This window comes from Nilaparvata lugens, chromosome 1 (genome assembly GCF_014356525.2).
Source record: "Nilaparvata lugens isolate BPH chromosome 1, ASM1435652v1, whole genome shotgun sequence".
Classification (NCBI taxonomy): domain Eukaryota; kingdom Metazoa; phylum Arthropoda; class Insecta; order Hemiptera; family Delphacidae; genus Nilaparvata; species Nilaparvata lugens.
In genome coordinates this window covers 3069904-3089607 of record NC_052504.1, presented here as the reverse complement: position 1 = coordinate 3089607, position 19704 = coordinate 3069904, and the positions used below count along the sequence as shown (strand labels likewise).

Here is a 19704-nt window from a genome sequence, read left to right as displayed (position 1 = left end):
AAGAATAAAACCACTTAAATTTTGAGCTCGAAAATATAACGTTCACCTCAGCTACATAACAGCTTAGCTTCATTGGTTATTATAATAGTTAACGATTTCCAGTCTTGAACACAGAAGTTTTGGTTGTAGGTAGTTTTTTTTTCATAGGTCTCGTTGTTCCACGAAATATATTATTGCGGTTGAAGCCCACATGATCGTTTTGCTTGTGCATGGCTGATTTATGAGATGATCAAACGTCCATTCCTACCGGTGGGATCCGAATCACGACCAAGCTGTGCTAGCAGACTGAACGTTATAACGCCCCAGACCACTAGACCAACCTGTCAGTGATATTGTCATTGGAATATTTGAGTCTCAACTGTGAATTCAGTTTCGTTGACAAACCCCATCAGTGCATCTCCAAATATCTATTGTTCCTCAATGATGATGGGAAGTTGTATTTGTGATTGTATATCAGACATTAGACCAGCATAATATTGCTGTGAAGATTGAGGTGTTTGTCAGTGGAGCAGCCTACCAAAACCCTCTTCATGAAATGCTGCCGCCAAATGAGTTGAAGTGTGCTATATTGTTGTTTTGGGCAGTTTATTAAACAACTTAGGTAACAGTATTCTAAGAATGTAAATAAATGTAAATGAATGTAAAGAATGTAAATAATACTGTCTTATTCTAAGACAGTAAATATTTTCAAACAGTGTTATTAGTGTTTAAATGAACTGGGTTATTCAGTGTTTTTGGGTTGACATATTGACGGTTTCAACTGAATAGACGTGTTAGAGGATGTGCACGTATACCGACCGTCGGTCCCGGTTGAAATAAAACAGCCCATTGTCTGCTCAAATATCACTGCATATATTCAGGCTAAGGTTGGACCTTTTTGTAAAGAGCTCCCCACAACCAAAACTCCATTCAAATTCAATTTTCAACTAGTGACATGTTAGTGAAGTGTGCGCTTTCAATCTGTCCTGTACTATAATTGATTAGTCTTCATCCTCAAATTGAGTGCTTAAAGTGTTTCCTCTCAGTGAATCTTATAGTTTATAGAGTGAAGTTATAGCTTTCAAGTGTTGCCAGACCTATTTTGGATTCAAAAGCGTGGAACAATAGAATCTTTTGAATTAGAATCCCAGTTTGTGAATAGTGATTAAATGTCAGTGGCGGTGATTGGGGGCATGTCACAATAAAAATAAGTGGGATGGTGAGGGTTCATCATACAATTTAACATACATTAATTATTGATATTAACAGTGGTTCACAAGATAATGAAGAGAAAAATGGTGCTAACTTAGGAAGATGTAGATGTTCACATTTACCCACTACATTAATTGTTAGTAGGCCTAATAAACTACTAATTTTGGGTATGTTCTAAATTTCATAGGAGGGTTTATAATACAATTTAACATACATTAACTATTGATATTAACTGTGGCAAACAAGGTGATAGAGGAAAAGTGTGCCAACTTAGGAAGATTTAGAACTTCACATTTACCCACTACAGCTGTTAATACTAAATCGTTCATTTTGAGGCTCTTATAATTCCTATAGAAGATTGTTTGTCATGCAATTTAACATACATCAAATACTGATATTAACTGTGGCTAACAAGGTAATAGAGAAAAAAGGTGCTAACTCAGGAAGATGTAGATGTTCACATTAATTTCATTAATCAACTGTTAATTTACTAATTTCAGGTCTCTTTTAATTTTCATTGAACAAGAATTTTCAAGTATCATATATTTTCCGACTTCAACTAATCTACTTCTTGGATAAGTCACGATTAGAAAAAGCATGAATACTTCATAACAAAATTATAAGAATCCAAATACTATTTCTATGTAGCGCCATTTATTACCCTATTGTTAATTCTTTGAAATATCACATTTTTCCAGACAACAGCATGTTCTATCTCTTTTATAATTTTTTTGATGTTACATCATTCAAAGATTTGAACCATTTCCTTAATGACATTTTTCCAATTTACAGCATGTAATTCTTGCATGAAACTCTTTCCTCTTAGTTCTGACAGATAACTCTCTTCAAGTAGAACTATAGGCTTATTTCCAGTAAAAAGGGTTGACATCCCAATTTTATAGACCTATAGTCTACAGACCTCCAGCCAACTTGTAATAATATTAATAGCTGGATAAAGGTCTTTAGCCTTTAAATGTTCTTTATAAAACTTCTATTTTCGTTTTTTTAACTTCAGTAATTTTTCATATATATTAAAATTCTTCATTTTTATCAAAATTTGTATAAAATATTAAGAACTAAAAGTTTTATTGTTCCATTCAATTCTCATTTAAATTATTATTCGAGTTTTATTTCTTCCATATATATTTCATTGTCCCAACATTGTAAAGGCTTGGGACCCCCAAGTCTAGTTGGTACACTTTAACTTCCATATATCATCATATTTCTCTTTTCAAATTAATTATTATTATTTGTTTTTAAATTATTTTGATTACCACATATAATGTTATTTATAATTGAGTTCACAAAACTCAAAACCCAAATTTAATATCTATTATTGTAATTCCAAATTCCATGTTTTCAACTCTTTCAACATATTAATGAAAAGGTTCAGGACTGTCAAGCCTAATAAACTTATTTTTCAGTTCGATTTATAGTTCAATTCATTTTTCAATTTTTGAAAATTTTCTATAGGCCAACTCCCAAGTTCAATAACTTTTACCAAAAGATTTATTTTCACAGAAACCTCAGTTGAAAATTCATCTGAGTTTTTGCCTGTTATCAATTTTCTTCCAATCCAACTATTTTAAACTTTCTTCCTTTCAGTTTGGAAGTAAATTTTTTTTCAACTAAGACTTTTGCCTATTGTAAGTAATTTCATTTAGTTAGGGTTGCCTATAATGGGAGTTGAAGAGGCCAAATATTGTAAACTTAGTTTAGGTTCTAGTTTGTAAGAGAATTTATTGTAATTTTTCATCTGCTATAAGCTGAGCTCTGGCTGTTCTATTGAGAATACTTAAATAAGCAGTATCTACATCAATTAATGATTTTGTTTATTTTATAGCCTAATTCATTTTAAAAATATGGATACAATATTTGTTTTAAATCGACAATCCAAAGCTTTACTATTTCTCTAATAATACTTATACGGTATCTAATTAGTTGATAGTTCAATGAAAAAAAATATTAATACCAAATTCTTAATCTTTCTAAGCCATAGTGCAGCTTATGCTGGGTGAACTTCATCACAATATTATTGTTTCTTCTCTAATTTGTCTACTGTTGAATAATAATTTTATTCAATTGAAATAATTATACCTATATTCTAAATATTACATTGATAATATATTTTAGCAGAAGTCACAGTTGAAAATTCATATAAATTATTGTCGGTTATTTCAAAAATTGTATTTAAATATATATTTCAGCAGAAGTCACAGTTAAAATTCATATAAATTCTTGTCTGTTATTAAATTTCTCCAGCCCAACTATTGTGAATCTAGCTCTAGTTAGTTTGTAAGTGAATAAATAAAAAAAATAAAATTTTCTATTGTAAGTACTGTATTTGCTCGCGTACGATGCGCACCCCAAAAACTAAAGTACATTTTTATGAAAAAATACAATAAAGATATTATCAAAGGTTTTATTTGAAACAGCGTATGTAATGATTATTGATCTACAAATTATCAATTTAATTAAGTTGAAATAAAAAAGATACTGTCAGATACACATAATTTATTCGAGCCATACTTAAGTTTCAATGCACTAAGGCATCATCTTCATTGGTCTTTTTTCATTTTAAGATGATGCCTTAGTGCTTTGAATCTAAAGTTTGGCTCAAATAAATTATGTGGAACTGACAATATTGTTTTTATTCCACTTTAATATGAAGAAATTCCACAATATCTCTGTTTATAGTGTAAATGTTATTCAATTAATGTTTGAAAAACGTAAAATACTATATTTAGAACTTAGTATACATTTAACAAACACATTAGGAAAAGCTGACTTGTTGATTATCGTTGACTGATCATCGTGAACATTTTTGTCAAACTGTACATACCGGCATTCTGTCTCAATTTGGAAAATTACGCGTATGACGCGAACCAACGAATTTCGCTTTGTATTTTTTGAAAAGTTGAAAGTAATTTTTTTAAATAGGTGCGTTTCATACACTAGCAAATACAGTAATTTGAGGTGGTTAGGGTTGGCTATAGGGGTGTTGGGAGGCCAATCGTTGTAAACGTAAAGTTTAGTTTTTAGTTTGTAATTTTGCGAATTTATTGTAAATTTGTCACCCACTAAAAGCTGAGCCCTGGCTGGTCTATTGAGCATAAATAAATCAGTATTCATACTAATTATTATTATATATTCACAGTAATAACAATTCCTCTAATATTAATTATTTTGTGAACTAGTTTGTAAATATAATACTCTTTTCTTCAAATTGGCAAGCCTTAGCTTTACTGATTCTATATTTCTAACCAAAATTAACTCGTCTGTTTATATTATAAACACCTACTATGATACTAAATTCACTGATTCTACAAACTTATAATTATACTAAAATCAATTATCCCTTTAAAATCAATTATTCCTCTAATATCAATTACTCCATAATTATTATTCATTTGAAATATCAATATCAATATTAAAATGTTGATAAAATAGGTATCAATACTAATTCATTCAAAATGTCAATACAAAGCCTCACCGATTAAACAATCATAATAATATAAATTCCTTCAACATTAATCACTTCAAAATCGATTTATTTAATAATACTAATTTCTAGAAATTGACTTGTCTAATTGACTTGTCTAGAAATTGAAATCTTTACTAATTCTATAATCATACACACTTTAGTTGCTCTAATATTATTCACTTCATATTTCTTTAAAAAAATAGTACCACCTATTTCTTCAATCTGTTAAGCCATAGCTCACAGCTCATATTGTAAAAATTACTTGTTTTCAAATTGACAAGCTACAGCCTTATTGATTCTATTATAGTAGTAACATCCATCCTCTAATAATAGGTAGTTACTTCATAATTCATTTGAAAAATATCAAAACCAATTTCTTCAAATTGACAAGCCCAATCATACTAACATCCATTCCTCTAATTTTTATTGTTTCTTAATCCATTAAAAAATATTAATACTGATTTATATAATATGAGGGTGGATGTGGAGGCCAAATATTATTGTAATTCCTAGTTCATTATGATTTCATTTCTTCAAGCAATACATTTTTCAATTGTTATTCAAGTACAGAAATAGTTGTTTTGTAAAAATAATTGTACAGATACTGTTTTATATGTCGTCACTGTTGAAGAATGGTTGGCTATGAGTAGAGATGTGGAATAATGTCAGCAACCAGGGGGACAAAGAAAACGAGGCCGACCACGCAACAGATGATTGGACGACGTGGAGGCAGACCTTCAATCCTTGGGCGTCAGAAGGTGGAGACAGCGAGCACAGGACACAGATTCGTGTAAAAGACTTGTGGAGGAGGCCAAGGCTCTTCAAGGCCCGTAGAGTCAATGAGTAGTAGTTATAAGATTTTTGTATGATTTATTGTTCTTCCAATTTAATTTATAGACTATTCTATCTGTCCAATGTTTATTTGTTCATCTGTTGTTTATTTGTTCATCTATTTGTTATCTGTTTATTGAAATCTGTTTGTCAAATGTTGATTCATGTTATAAGGAAGTACATATATTCAATGTGCATTGCGAGTACAAATCATATACCATATCATCTTAAATTACATCATGCTGATCATTATCATTCACTAATAATTTTTCTTCTCATTCAATAATTATTTCTTTTTCTCAATCATTTCTTTATACTAGATTGTTGCATTGATGTGTTTTTCAGTTAAACTTATGAAGCTTTTTTTGTTTCAGATTATAAAATTTCAGCTTCATTCACATAGACGAACATTGGAATACCTTCTATAGAGTGAAGCCTTCAACAGTTCTTATAGTGAAGCCTATGTTGTTACGTCCGGAGTTTTATTAGTGAAGTTCAGAACCGAAGTTAATTAGTGCAATATTACAACAGTGATAATTCAGTGGTTAGTGAAATAAATGTATAACTGTTTGAACTTCAAGACGAAGGTTTGGCTACCCTACTTCATGGCTCGAAGGTTAGTGGAGAAGTCTCTTTTCCTTTCAAGTGTGAATTCGTATTTCAAAATTAACTTTGATTCTTTCAAATTTCTATCTCAATCACTTCATTCTGATAGGATTCAAGCAAATAGCGAGGTCTGTGTTATAATGACAGTATCTGATCAACATTGGCGTTGCTATCCTTTTCTATCATCCAACAAAGCAGATGGAGGTATCCTTCTCTAGCTCCGCAACGTTCCCAGTTCGATCTTTAACAATGCAGAAATATATAATAATCAATTGAAAACATACTTAAACTCAATCCTGAAAATATTCCATTAGATCATTCAAGAATATTTTTCCTTGACCAATAAAATATAATTGATTATTTTGAACAATAATGAACAGTCAATATCGCATTAAATATACCGATGTCACATATTAAAAAAGGCAGTGCAAGGCCGAGAATTGGCAACACTGCTCTCTCATCTTTCCTCGCTGCCATTATAACGTGGACCTCTCTATAGTTATTTACATATTTTCGAAAATTAACATTCTAATATAGGGTAGCTGGTGATCATTATCATTTAATTTGATTATCATTCAACTACAACTTTGTTAAGCTTTCAAAGTTGCCACATTTCAATAATTTTCAATATCATTTTTTTAACAATGGTCTTCAATATACTGAAATATCGTTCTGAAGAAGACTGCATAGATTAGTTTATTACGTCGAAGCACTATGTGTGTTTCTCATGCATTATTTTGTTCAGTATATAATTAAAATACATAAAACTTGTCATATCATGGAATAGAATAGTGTCTTCATTGAAAACAACAAAAAATGGATCAATCTAGAATGTTATTGATATACATCTGTGATAACTTAAGAATTTCTATGTTTTGAAGGTTCATTTTTTAAGGTTTTTTCGCAGACAATTAATCAGGTCTGTCGACCGTCTGAGGTGTTTCGAGGCTGGTAGTCTTTCTGTAAAGTCTCCTCCTAGTATTGTGTATAGAAATGGTGGCGACAGCTGTCTCATGGAAGTCGAACATCGGTGGCAGTCTTCTCATCCTAGTAGTTGACCTCCATGACAAGCTCGTACTGTACTTGTACCTCCACACCACACGGAAGTGGCCCAGGACTGTCAAGTCTAGTAAACTTTTGTTTTTTGTTCGATTTATAGTTCAATTAATTTTTCAATTTTTGAAAATTTTCTATAGGCCCAACTCCCAAGTCCAGTAACTTTTACCAAAAGATTCATTTTTACAGAAACCTCAGTTGAAAATTTATCCGAATTGTTTCCTGTTATCAATTTTCTTCCAATCCAACTATTTTAAACTCTCTTCTTTAAAAATTTTCTCAACTTAGACTTTTGCCTATTATTGTAAGTAATTTCATGTAGTTGGGTTGCCTGTAATGGGAGTTGAAGAGGCCAACTATTGTAAACTCAGTTTAGGTTTTAGTTTGTAAGAGAATTTACTGTACTTGTACCTCCACACCACACGGAAGTGGCCCAGGACTGTCAAGTCTAGTAAACTTTTGTTTTTTGTTCGATTTATAGTTCAATTAATTTTTCAATTTTTGAAAATTTTCTATAGGCCCAACTCCCAAGTCCAGTAACTTTTACCAAAAGATTCATTTTTACAGAAACCTCAGTTGAAAATTCATATAAATTCTTGACTGTTATTTCAAAAATTGTATTCAAGTATATTTTAGCAGAAGTCACAGTTGAAAATTCATATAAATTCTTGACTGTTATTTCAAAAATTGTATTCAAGTATATTTTAGCAGAAGTCACAGTTGAAAATTCATATAAATTCTTGACTGTTATTTCAAAAATTGTATTCAAGTATATTTTAGCAGAAGTCACAGTTGAAAATTCATATAAATTCTTGACTGTTATTTCAAAAATTGTATTCAAGTATATTTTAGCAGAAGTCATATACAATTAGCCTAAGTATAAGTATATACATAAGTATATACATTTAGCATAAGTATATACAATTGTATATTGTATATTTTAGCATAAGTCACAGTTGAAAATTCATATAAATTCTTGACTGTTATTTCAAAAATTGTATTCAAGTATATTTTAGCAGAAGTCATATACAATTAGCCTAAGTATAAGTATATACATAAGTATATACATTTAGCATAAGTATATACAATTGTATATTGTATATTTTAGCATAAGTCACAGTTGAAAATTCATATAAATTCTTGACTGTTATTTCAAAAATTGTATTCAAGTATATTTTAGCAGAAGTCATATACAATTAGCCTAAGTATAAGTATATACATAAGTATATACATTTAGCATAAGTATATACAATTGTATATTGTATATTTTAGCATAAGTCACAGTTGAAAATTCATATAAATTCTTGACTGTTATTTCAAAAATTGTATTCAAGTATATTTTAGCAGAAGTCATATACAATTAGCCTAAGTATAAGTATATACATAAGTATATACATTTAGCATAAGTATATACAATTGTATATTGTATATTTTAGCATAAGTCACAGTTGAAAATTCATATAAATTCTTGACTGTTATTTCAAAAATTGTATTCAAGTATATTTTAGCAGAAGTCACAGTTGAAAATTCATATAAATTCTTGACTGTTATTTCAAAAATTGTATTCAAGTATATTTTAGCAGAAGTCACAGTTGAAAATTCATATAAATTCTTGACTGTTATTTCAAAAATTGTATTCAAGTATATTTTAGCAGAAGTCACAGTTGAAAATTCATATAAATTCTTGACTGTTATTTCAAAAATTGTATTCAAGTATATTTTAGCAGAAGTCACAGTTGAAAATTCATATAAATTCTTGACTGTTATTTCAAAAATTGTATTCAAGTATATTTTAGCAGAAGTCACAGTTGAAAATTCATATAAATTCTTGACTGTTATTTCAAAAATTGTATTCAAGTATATTTTAGCAGAAGTCATATACAATTAGCCTAAGTATAAGTATATACATAAGTATATACATTTAGCATAAGTATATACAATTGTATATTGTATATTTTAGCATAAGTCACAGTTGAAAATTCATATAAATTCTTGACTGTTATTTCAAAAATTGTATTCAAGTATATTTTAGCAGAAGTCACAGTTGAAAATTCATATAAATTCTTGACTGTTATTTCAAAAATTGTATTCAAGTATATTTTAGCAGAAGTCATATACAATTAGCCTAAGTATAAGTATATACATAAGTATATACATTTAGCATAAGTATATACAATTGTATATTGTATATTTTAGCATAAGTCACAGTTGAAAATTCATATAAATTCTTGACTGTTATTTCAAAAATTGTATTCAAGTATATTTTAGCAGAAGTCATATACAATTAGCATAAGTATAAGTATATACATAAGTATATACATTTAGTAAAGTATATACAATTATATATTGTATATTTTAGCATAAGTCACAGTTGAAAATTCATATAAATTCTTGTCTGTTATTAAATTTCTCCAGCTCAACTATTGTGAATCTAGCTCTAGTTATTTTGTAAGTGAATAAATTAAAACAAATACAATTGTCTATTGTAAGTAGTCTACTGTATTTGCTCGTGTACGATGCGCACCCCAAAAACTAGAGTACATTTTTATTAAAAAAAATACAGTAAATATATTATCAAAGCTTTTATTTGAAACAACGTTTATAATGATTATTGATCTGCAAAATATTCATTTTATCAAGTTGAAATAAAAAAGATACTGTCAGATCCACATAATTTTTTCGAGCCAAACTTAAGTTTCAATGCACTAAGGCATCTTCTTCAGTGGTCTGTTTTCATCTGAAGATGATGCCTCAGTGCTTTGAAACTAAAGTTAGGCTCAAATAGATTTTGTGCAACTGACAATATCGTTTTTATTCCACTTTAATATGGAGAAATTCCACAATATCTCGGTTCATTGTGTAAATTTTATTCAATTAATGTTTGAAAAACGTAAAATACTATATTTAGAACTTAGTATACATTTAACAAACACATTAGGAAAAGCTGATTGGTTGATTATCGTTGACTGATCATTGTGAACATTTTTGTGAAACTGTACATACCGGCATTCTGTCTCAATTTGGAAAATTACGCGTATGACGCAAACCAACAAATTTCGCTTTGTATTTTTTGAAAAGTAAAAAGTAATTTTTTTTAATAGGTGCGTGTCATACACTAGCAAATACGGTAATTTGAGGTGGTTAGGGTTGGCTATAGGGGTGTTGGGAGGCCAATTGTTGTAAACTTATAGTTGAGTTTTTAGTTTGTAATTTGGCGAATTTATTGTAAATTTGTCACCCACTAAAAGCTGAGCCCTGGATGGTCTATTGAGCATGAATATAAATAAGTATCCTTGCTAATGATATATATTTATGGTAACAAAAATACCTCTAATATTAATTATTTTGTGAACTAGTTGGAAAATATTAATAGACTACTTTTTTCTTCAAATTGGCAAGCCTTAGCTTCACTGATTCCATATTCCTAGCCAAACTTAACTCGTCTGATATCAATTACTTCCTTATCTATTAGAAAAATATTAATACTAATTTCATCAAATTGTAAAGCCATAGCTCAGCTTATGGCGGGTAAACTTTATCACATCATTGTTTTCTTCCTAATGTTGAATAATCATTCCAAAAATTTAATTGATTATTGCAATTATTATTATCCTATTCAATTCAAATAAATATTCTTTTCAAATATCATATGCCTATTTTTACAGAAGTCTCAGTTGAAAATTCATATAAAGATTTGCCTCTAATAAAATTTGTCTAATGCAACTATATAAACTTTATTCCTTTTAGTTGTATGTAAATATATTGTCTATTGTAATAATATTTAGAGGTGGTTAGGGTTGGCTATAAGGGGTGTTGAGGAGGCCAGCTATTGTAAACATAATTTAGTTTTTAGTGAATTTATTGTAACTTTGTCACTTACTATAAGCTGAGCCATGGCTGGTTACAATGAATTAATATTTATAATAATAGTAATTTTATAATCGTATTAACATAAATTCCTCTAAAATCAATTAACTTACCTTCCAATTATTCATTCAAAAAGATATTAATTTAAATTTCAATTGTTGATCCATTTTCTAATTTGTGAATCCATTCTAGCTCAGATCATGTTGTCAAAATTTTTAATACTATAATTTCTTCAAATTGGCAAACCAAAGTCGCTCGTCGGATCCAAAGTTTCGGATATCATAATACTGACATAAATTTCTCTGAAATTAATTACTTTATGAATTCATCAAATTATATTCATACTAATTTCTTCAATTAGCTTATGTTTTCAAAATTATTAATACTAGTTTTTCTAAATTGACAAGCCAACGCCTCACTGATTCTATCATCTACTGATTTCATTTTCTCTAAAATTAACTACAGATGGAAATTAATTACAGTACAGCATTTAATTAGGATTTTAGTTTTATAATAATTAAAATCAACTACTTCATGATTCATTGATAACTATTAATACTCAGTTCTGCATAGCTCAGCTCATGGTGGGTGGACTACATCACAATTATTGTTTCTTTCTCACTTTTCTACTGTTTATTTATAATTTCAAAAATCGAATTAATTTGCTATTTTGATTATCCTATTCAATCCAAACAAATATATATTTCAAAAATTGTATTTAAATATATATTTTAGCAGAAGTCACAGTTGAAAATTCATATAAATTCTTGTCTGTTATTAAATCTCTTCAATCCAACTGACTTGGATCTATATTTTTGATTCTTGCTTCTATCTTTTTGTTCAATTCAATCCATAATTACATCCTAAACATCTGGTGATCATGGCACGGGATGTTCCATTAAAGATAGGCAGGAAATAATAATAATATAGAGGGTGATGCCCACATAAGCTCTTAGGCTTGTGCGTGGGTGATGAGTGATGATGATGAGAGATAGATGACGACTACTTTTTAGGTAGACGGGACCGACGGGAGGGGGCTTATCTTTACGATTGTTCTGTGGTCAAAAACTTTTGCCCCGGTCGAGATTCGAGAACTCGGGTTCTCTTGATTATTATACCGGCGCATTATCACTCACTCCAACGAGCCACCCAAATATCCTTAATTAATAAGCAATCGAAGCTCTTATATAAGACTGTATATAAGACTCATTTATGTTTAATGTTTTGTATAAATAATTTATGTGATAGGCCTACTGATATTAATGTTGATGTACCGTAATGTTTTTGTTGCTCATATATAATTGATAATAAATCATATGTTGAATATTATTGTTGGTGATGATTTCTTGATCCATTCCGAGCTGCTATGTATTATCATACTTTTTTTATGTATTTAAACATGACATGCCGTCAATTATAATTATATTCAATTAAAATTGACAGCATGTCATGTTCAAATAGTACATAAAAAAGTGTATCATTGTTGGTTTTTATTGATCGAGCGTTAACAAGTTCTCACTTTTGACTTAGGTACTGAAGACCAAAGTCGTTGTCCGTCTGTTTGTATGCTCTGCAATAACTTTAGAAAGAATTGATCAATCAGCTTCAAATTTTGAACACGTATTCTTCAAATCTTTTTACAGGTTAAGTTTGTGGAACAATAAAATTGACTCACTCCATCGTCCTTCTTGAGAATATAACAAATGACATTAGAAGTGCATATAGTCCAGGCAATGAATGCTCAAAAAAGGGTATAGAGGGAAAAATTGGAAAGACAATTTTCGACCCCGCAGTTCTGTTCAGGGTAGTAAGAAGGTAAACATATCAAAAGTCCCCACCACTACCCCCTGTGCTAAGGGGGTGGGGGTGGTTTAAAGGTACCATTTTTTGGTTTCTCGCATAAAACTCCAAATGAAATTTGAAGGGGGTGTCTGTGACACAATTTTTGACTTTGCAGCTTCATTTGGACTAGTTAGTAGGTGAACAAATTGAAAGTGCGCATCTTTATCACCTCTGTTGAAGTATTATATATAGCTTATATCCATATATATAGCTTCAAATACTCCACTTTTTATATTTGTTTCTACATCACATTTTCCATTATTCGACTCCATGCTAGAGAATAATCCTTTTCGCCCCACTTGTAATATTATAGAAAGACTATTAAGTGAAAGTCTATACAGTGAGATTCGTGTTTTTAAGTCAGCACCTGATTATAGTTTGTATAAAATAAGTTAAGACTTGGGAGAAAATATCTGCGTTGCCAAATTGTGCGAAATTTCATGCAAGTTCATATGACAGGATGTGTATTCAATTCGGCAACATAGTTATGCAGATTTGACAATATACAAATTAGTATATATTTAGTCATATGGGCTTGAATGGAAAAGATCCGCCCAATTTGACAACACTGATATTTTCTCCAAGTCTCAACTTATTTTATAGACTACTAGCTCACCCGGCGAACTTCGTACCGCCAAAAAGTCAATGTATCTCATGTCACACTTGACTTTATTTGGTGAATCATGAAATTTATTTATTTACAATCAATATTTTCATCCACATCTCAATACGGACTTTCTATGTGCTTGAAACTACCGTTTTCATACCAGTAAACAATTTTACCACAGAGTGATGTGTTTATGACAGCTGGTAAGTTTAGATGCTAAATCATATTATCACAACATGATCTTAAATCATGTTGATCTTCCCGTTCTACGTTAGCCGCTCGGCCGACAATTTCGAAAACATAGGTCTGTGAAATGGATTAATATATAATTATTATTAGCCTCCCTATTAAAATTTCTGGTCAGAAACCATCCCCAAAATTCACACAACATATTCCAAAGTTCCATGCCGTTCTGTCAAGTAGTTTTCGAGTCTATAGGGAACAAACAAACTAACACACAAACAGACATTCATTTTTATAAAACACTTCATTGACATGGGCTACTTTTTAAATTGATAAAAGCATATAAAATCTTATAGCACCCTTTATTTAAAAAAAAAACTTTAAAATAGTTTAACAACTAGTTTCGGTGATATCACACCATCGTCAGGTTTTATAACCTGATTTTATATGGTTTTATTAATTCATTTTTATATATAGAGATTGATGTTGCTATCCTTGTCTGTAATTGGACAAAGCAAACAGCTCTATTCTTTTCCAACTTAGCATTGTTACCAAATATTTCAAAACTGATGCCAATAGAATATTGTTTGTAGACAATGTACACAAAGTAGAAATACTGTTGAATTGAATACTATAATGTAGAACATTTTTAAAAATTCAATTTCAGATCGAAACTAGCCCGCCGCTCGCCTGCTGCCGCCTCCGCCTCAGCCGCCCCCACGGCCCCTCTGGTGGCGCCCCAGCTGCAGTTGCCACCGCAGGCGAACGCCTCCATCACAGTGGCTGCCAAGTGATTGATGAGCCGCTTGCAAGCAAGGCGGCGCACTGCTGAGCTGCTCAACCGGACTCGGCGGACAGTCGTCACTCGCCTCAACGCCACATCACATCAACGCTAAATGTACATTTTTACGGCTAGCATAGTCTACAGTAAGTCACTGTAAGTATTAAACCTTTATTGGTTTACGGTTAGGATTGGATATGATAGCTTACAGTTATATCTGTAAATCACTGTAAGTATTAAACCTTTATTGGTTTACGGTTAGGATTGGATAGGATAGTTTACAGTTATATCTGTAAGTCACTGTAAGTATTACACCTATGTTGGTTTACGGATAGGGTTGGCTACTTATAGCTGTAAGTCACTTTTACAACTGTAAACATTCTTTTGTCATACCCACCTTCAACGGGATAAGATAGTTAAATACCCAGGATAAGATGGCTAATTCGTACCGAATAATTTTTTGTTTAAAGTGGATTGATTGTGAATTTAATACTAGATAGCTGTAAATTTAGCTACTGGTTCAGGAATTTACAAAACCTCAAACACCTTTCACAGGCATTAACAGGATTAACAGGGATTCACAAACACCTTAAATTCACAGTGGATTGATTGTGAATTTAATACTGGATAGCTGTAAATTTAGCTACTGGTTCAGGAATTTACAAAACCTCAAACACGTTTCACAGGAGGTCACTCTACGAAAATATTAAATATCAACATAGACATACGGAATGGAACAGCCACCTTATATGATTATGTGTTGAACTATGTTGGACTATAATGATGTTGAGGTTGGACTGGGAAAGCAACGTCACCAGTGAAGAACCAATGACACCAACCACCTCGGACTAGTGTTGTTTTCACTATTTCTCATCACTGTATGAAAACTTTCATCACTTGATCTTATTTTCTACGATCTTTCTCTTTGGATATATATTTTGATCTACCTTCTATCTCTTTGGATAGAAATATTTTGATCTACCTTCTATCCCTTTGGATAGAAATATTTTGATAGTCACTATCTTCATTGTGGGAATCATCGGCAATTTAAAATATAACTTCGATATTAGAATCAAAACTGGCATCATCGATTGGGGCTGGGTCTGGCATCGGGGTGGCCACTTGGGGTGGTCTGTCCTCTGTCCTTTCAGCGTTCAACATTCTCCAAGCGGACAACACTCTCCAATTGAACAACTTTGATCATATCGAACACTTGTTCTGGTATTTTCTGTTGTAAGCGGTGCTAAGAACAATACGATATGATCAAAGGTGTTCAATTGGAGTGTATTGTCTGCTTGGAAAATGTTGAGCTCAACGATAACACCATCTGCACTCCATGTTGTAAAAAGAATGCATTCTTTCACGAAAGATGTCTACAAGGACTGGCTTCCAGCTTTGGTAATGCTTGTTATGTAACAATAAAGAAAAGTTTTCAAAGGTTCTAGTGGATAATGGAATTTTTATTCCTGAACAAGATGCGTTGTGGGAAACAGAACCCCGTGCCTTCAGAGAACTGCTGGAACGTTATTGTCGTTGCGATGCGGTGAAATGTGTTTGCCGGAAGGGACGTGATTTCACCGACAACAATATAAACTCGATGTGGCAAATCATCCTGTGCTCCCTGTGCGGCTCGCAGGGTATCCACAGGAAATGTCTCATGTCTAGGACGCAAACCAGATGGGAGTGTGATGTATGCCAGAGAGCTGAAAGGACAGAGGACAGACCACCCCAAGTGGCCACCCCGATGTCAGACCCAATTGATGATACCAGTTCTGATTCTAATATCAAAGTTGTCGACTGTGATAGTTATGAACCCGCCTCAGTCCCACCATGCCGTGAACATGTTCCTGAAAATACCTCAACATTCATAATTCCTGGAGCAATTTGAATGATGACAGACCTGATTATGTGTTGAACGATGTTGGAGCTTTAGATGTTGATGTTAAGGTTGGACTGGGAAATCAACGTCACCAGTGAAGATCCAATGAGACCAACCACTCTCGGACTAGTGGTGTTTTCGCTGTTTCTCATCGCTGCTGTCACTGAAATCGGAGTAAAATTATCGGAGATCCCAATTGCATCATCATCTGTGTCAATGTTAATTACCTTGCCACTTTCATCATCCGAATCATCAATTATTATAGGACACAATTCAAAAGGTTTCATCTCCTTCAAATCTTCAATTATTGAATCTTGTTATGTCGAACTACTGGAAGCTTGCTCTGCTCTTCTATCTTGGCTACATTGAATTTTGAAACAAACACTTTCTCTGTATGAAAACTTTCAGCACTTGATCTTTTTCTTTCAATCTTTTTCGCCACACTGCACAGAAAGCAGCTGTTTTCCAGTCCCTACGTAGATCTGTAGACATTGTTTGCAGGTGACTCTCGTCTGACGTCAGAACAGGTTTCTTTCCGGCTAAGGCCGGAAAGAGTACCCTTTCCGGCTGCTTTTTGAAAATGTGTTTGGACAACTGTACCATATGGTGCATTTTGTTCAGGAGGGTGTGATCGGAAATTTCCACCCCACTTTGAGTACCCTACGACGTCTGGTTCTTGAGATATGAGACATCAAAGTTCCCCCCCCCTCATAAAACATTCTTTTAAAGTTAGGCTGCTTCGTGGGTCACATGGTGTAACCTACTCACAGCTTATGCAATGCATCTATTTATTGTCTCTTTTGATTTAAAAATCATCACTTAAGCCAAGCTAGATGACAACTCTACTTGACAACATCAGCTGTTGGAACGCACAAGAGACCCACGAAACCGCCTAACTTTTTGGCGTCAGCTATACCTGTAGTGTGGCGAAAAATATCGTACGCGACCCTCTCAGAAAGGTGTTTACGGTATTCGGATAACATATTCCCGGGCTCTGCAAGCCTCGCCCGGGAAACTATCCTCATACTGTAAACACTAACTTTCTGTGCTTGTAGCGTAATATACTATTTCTTTGGATAGAAATATTCTGATAGTTACTATATTCATTGTGGAAGCTACTATCATCGTAAATTGGTTCGGGAATTATGAATGTTGAGGTATTTTCAGGAACATGTTCACGGCATGGTGGGACTAAGGCGGGTTCATAACTATCACAGTCGATAACTTCAATATTAGAATCAGAACTGGTATCATCATTTGGGTCTGACATCGGGGTGGCCACTTGGGGTGGTCTGTCCTCTGTCCTTTCAGCTCTCTGGCATACATCACACTCCCATCTGGTTTTCGTCCTAGACATGAGACACTTCCTGTGAGACGCACAGGGAGCACATGATGATTTGCCACATCGAGTTTATATTGTTGTCGGTGAAATCACGTCCCCTCCGGCAAACACATTTCACCGCATCGCAACGACAGTAACGTCGTTCCAGCAGTTCTCTGAAGGCACGGGGTTCTGTTTCCCACAACGCATCTTGTTCAGGAATAAAAATTCCATTATCCACTAGAACCTTTTCTTTATTGTTACATAACGGGCATTTCAAAGCATAGCTACCAAAGCTGAAAGCCAGTCCCTGTAGACATCTTTTGTGAAAGAATGCGTTTTTTTACAACATGGAGTGCAGATGGTGTTATCGTTGAGCTCAACATTCTCCAAGCAGACAATACACTCCAATTGAACACCTTTGATCATATCGTATTGTTCTTAGCACCGCTTACAACAGAAAATACCAAAACAAGTGTTCGATATGATCAGAGATGTTCAATTGGAGTGTATTGTCTGCTTGGAGAATGTTGAACGCTGAAAGGACAGAGGACAGACCACCCCAAGTCGTCAACCTCGACCGGATCAGCAATGAGTCAGCGGTGACTATCAGAATATTTCTATCCTTAGAAAAATATTTGAGAGAAAAAGATCAAGTGCTGAAAGTTTTCATACAGAGAAAGTGTTTGTTTCAAACTTGAATGTAGCCAAGGTAGAAGCTTCCAGTAGTTCGACATCAGAAGATTCAATAATTGAAGATTTGAAGGAGATGAAACCTTTTGAATTGTGTCCTATAATAATTGATGATTCTGGAGATGAAAGTGGCAAGGTAATTAGCATTGACTCAGATGATGATGTAATTGAGATCACCGATAATTTTACTCCGATTTCAGTGGCAGCTGCGATGAGAAACAGCGAAAACAACAGTAGTCCGAGGGTGGTTGGTCTTCAACCTCAACATCAACATCTAAAGCACCGACATCTTTCAACACACGAATATGTTTTTCTGCTTTATGTTTATCTTATATGGTTATCTGCTTTTTTGTTTATCGTATTGATAGTTTGACGCCTTGTGAGACCGGACTCAATTAATTTTTGGTCAAGTGTAACTTCATACGGAAAATATTGGTTGACCATTGATTTCCAGTTATGATAAACGTTAGACAGTAACTGAAATTGGACAGCATGACTTACAGTTATAACTGTTACTAATAATTGTTGTAACTATTGTAAATCAACTCTGAATACTGATTTACAGCTGAGAATTACTGTAAAGAAAATAGCTATTCCCAATATACGGTACTTCTCGTAATATTTGCTACCGTATATTAGCCCAGTTCTGAATCGTGCTAATACAGTCACAAGTACTTTGCTTCTGAATAAAACTATGCTTATGAATCATTGTAGCGTTATAATATTTAGCGTTGTTGTATGATTTGAATTGTTGTGCCCTGTTAATTATTTATTTATTTATTAGATTACCACAAACAATATAATGATCGGGAAAGAATAGGCAATAACAGGTTATTGCCCAAAACTTTTTCAATTTCCTAATTCAGTTTCAAATTGTGCAAATATTATACATAGGTTATGTCCATTTCAATTTTCTACACCAAATCACAATCTGAGAGTATAGATTAGAATAAAACAAACAATTTTAAATTTTGGTAGATTGATAGTAAAACTTTTGTAAAAACATGAAAAAAAACTTTAAATTCACAAAATAAAGAATAAAACCACTTAAATTTTGAGCTCGAAAATATAACGTTCACCTTAGCTATATAACATCTGTTTCATGTTATCATGGATAATAAAAACCAATTTGATTCATTCCCTAATCTTAATGATATAGATGGTAAAAAAGAGAAGTGACGTGAATTAAAGACTTCTTACCTCGATTGCATAAATCTGTTCTGATCTTAAGTTAATTTTCAAATATTTTTGTTTTGTGTGTTTTTAATAATAATAATAAAAAATTCCATCAGAACATTCTTTGAAATCTTGAATTGAATTATTATTCTTTCTTCTTTCAATACAGCTGTAAACACCAATAAAA

At 32.4% G+C, this 19704-nt stretch overlaps 1 long non-coding RNA gene across 2 annotated transcripts; it reads left to right on the top strand.

Annotated features, from left to right (window-relative positions):
* The first annotated feature begins 6 nt into the window (after nt 1-6).
* LOC120348758 lies at nt 7-18498 on the top strand. Of its 2 annotated transcripts, XR_005571225.1 has the most exons (3): nt 7-6122; nt 12679-12850; nt 14335-16617. It is a non-coding gene; the product is annotated as an uncharacterized LOC120348758 (long non-coding RNA). The 2 variants fall into 2 exon arrangements; XR_005571224.1 differs by lacking the exon at nt 12679-12850 and having other exon boundaries at nt 4725-6122; nt 14335-18498.
* The last annotated feature ends 1206 nt before the right edge of the window (nt 18499-19704 follow it).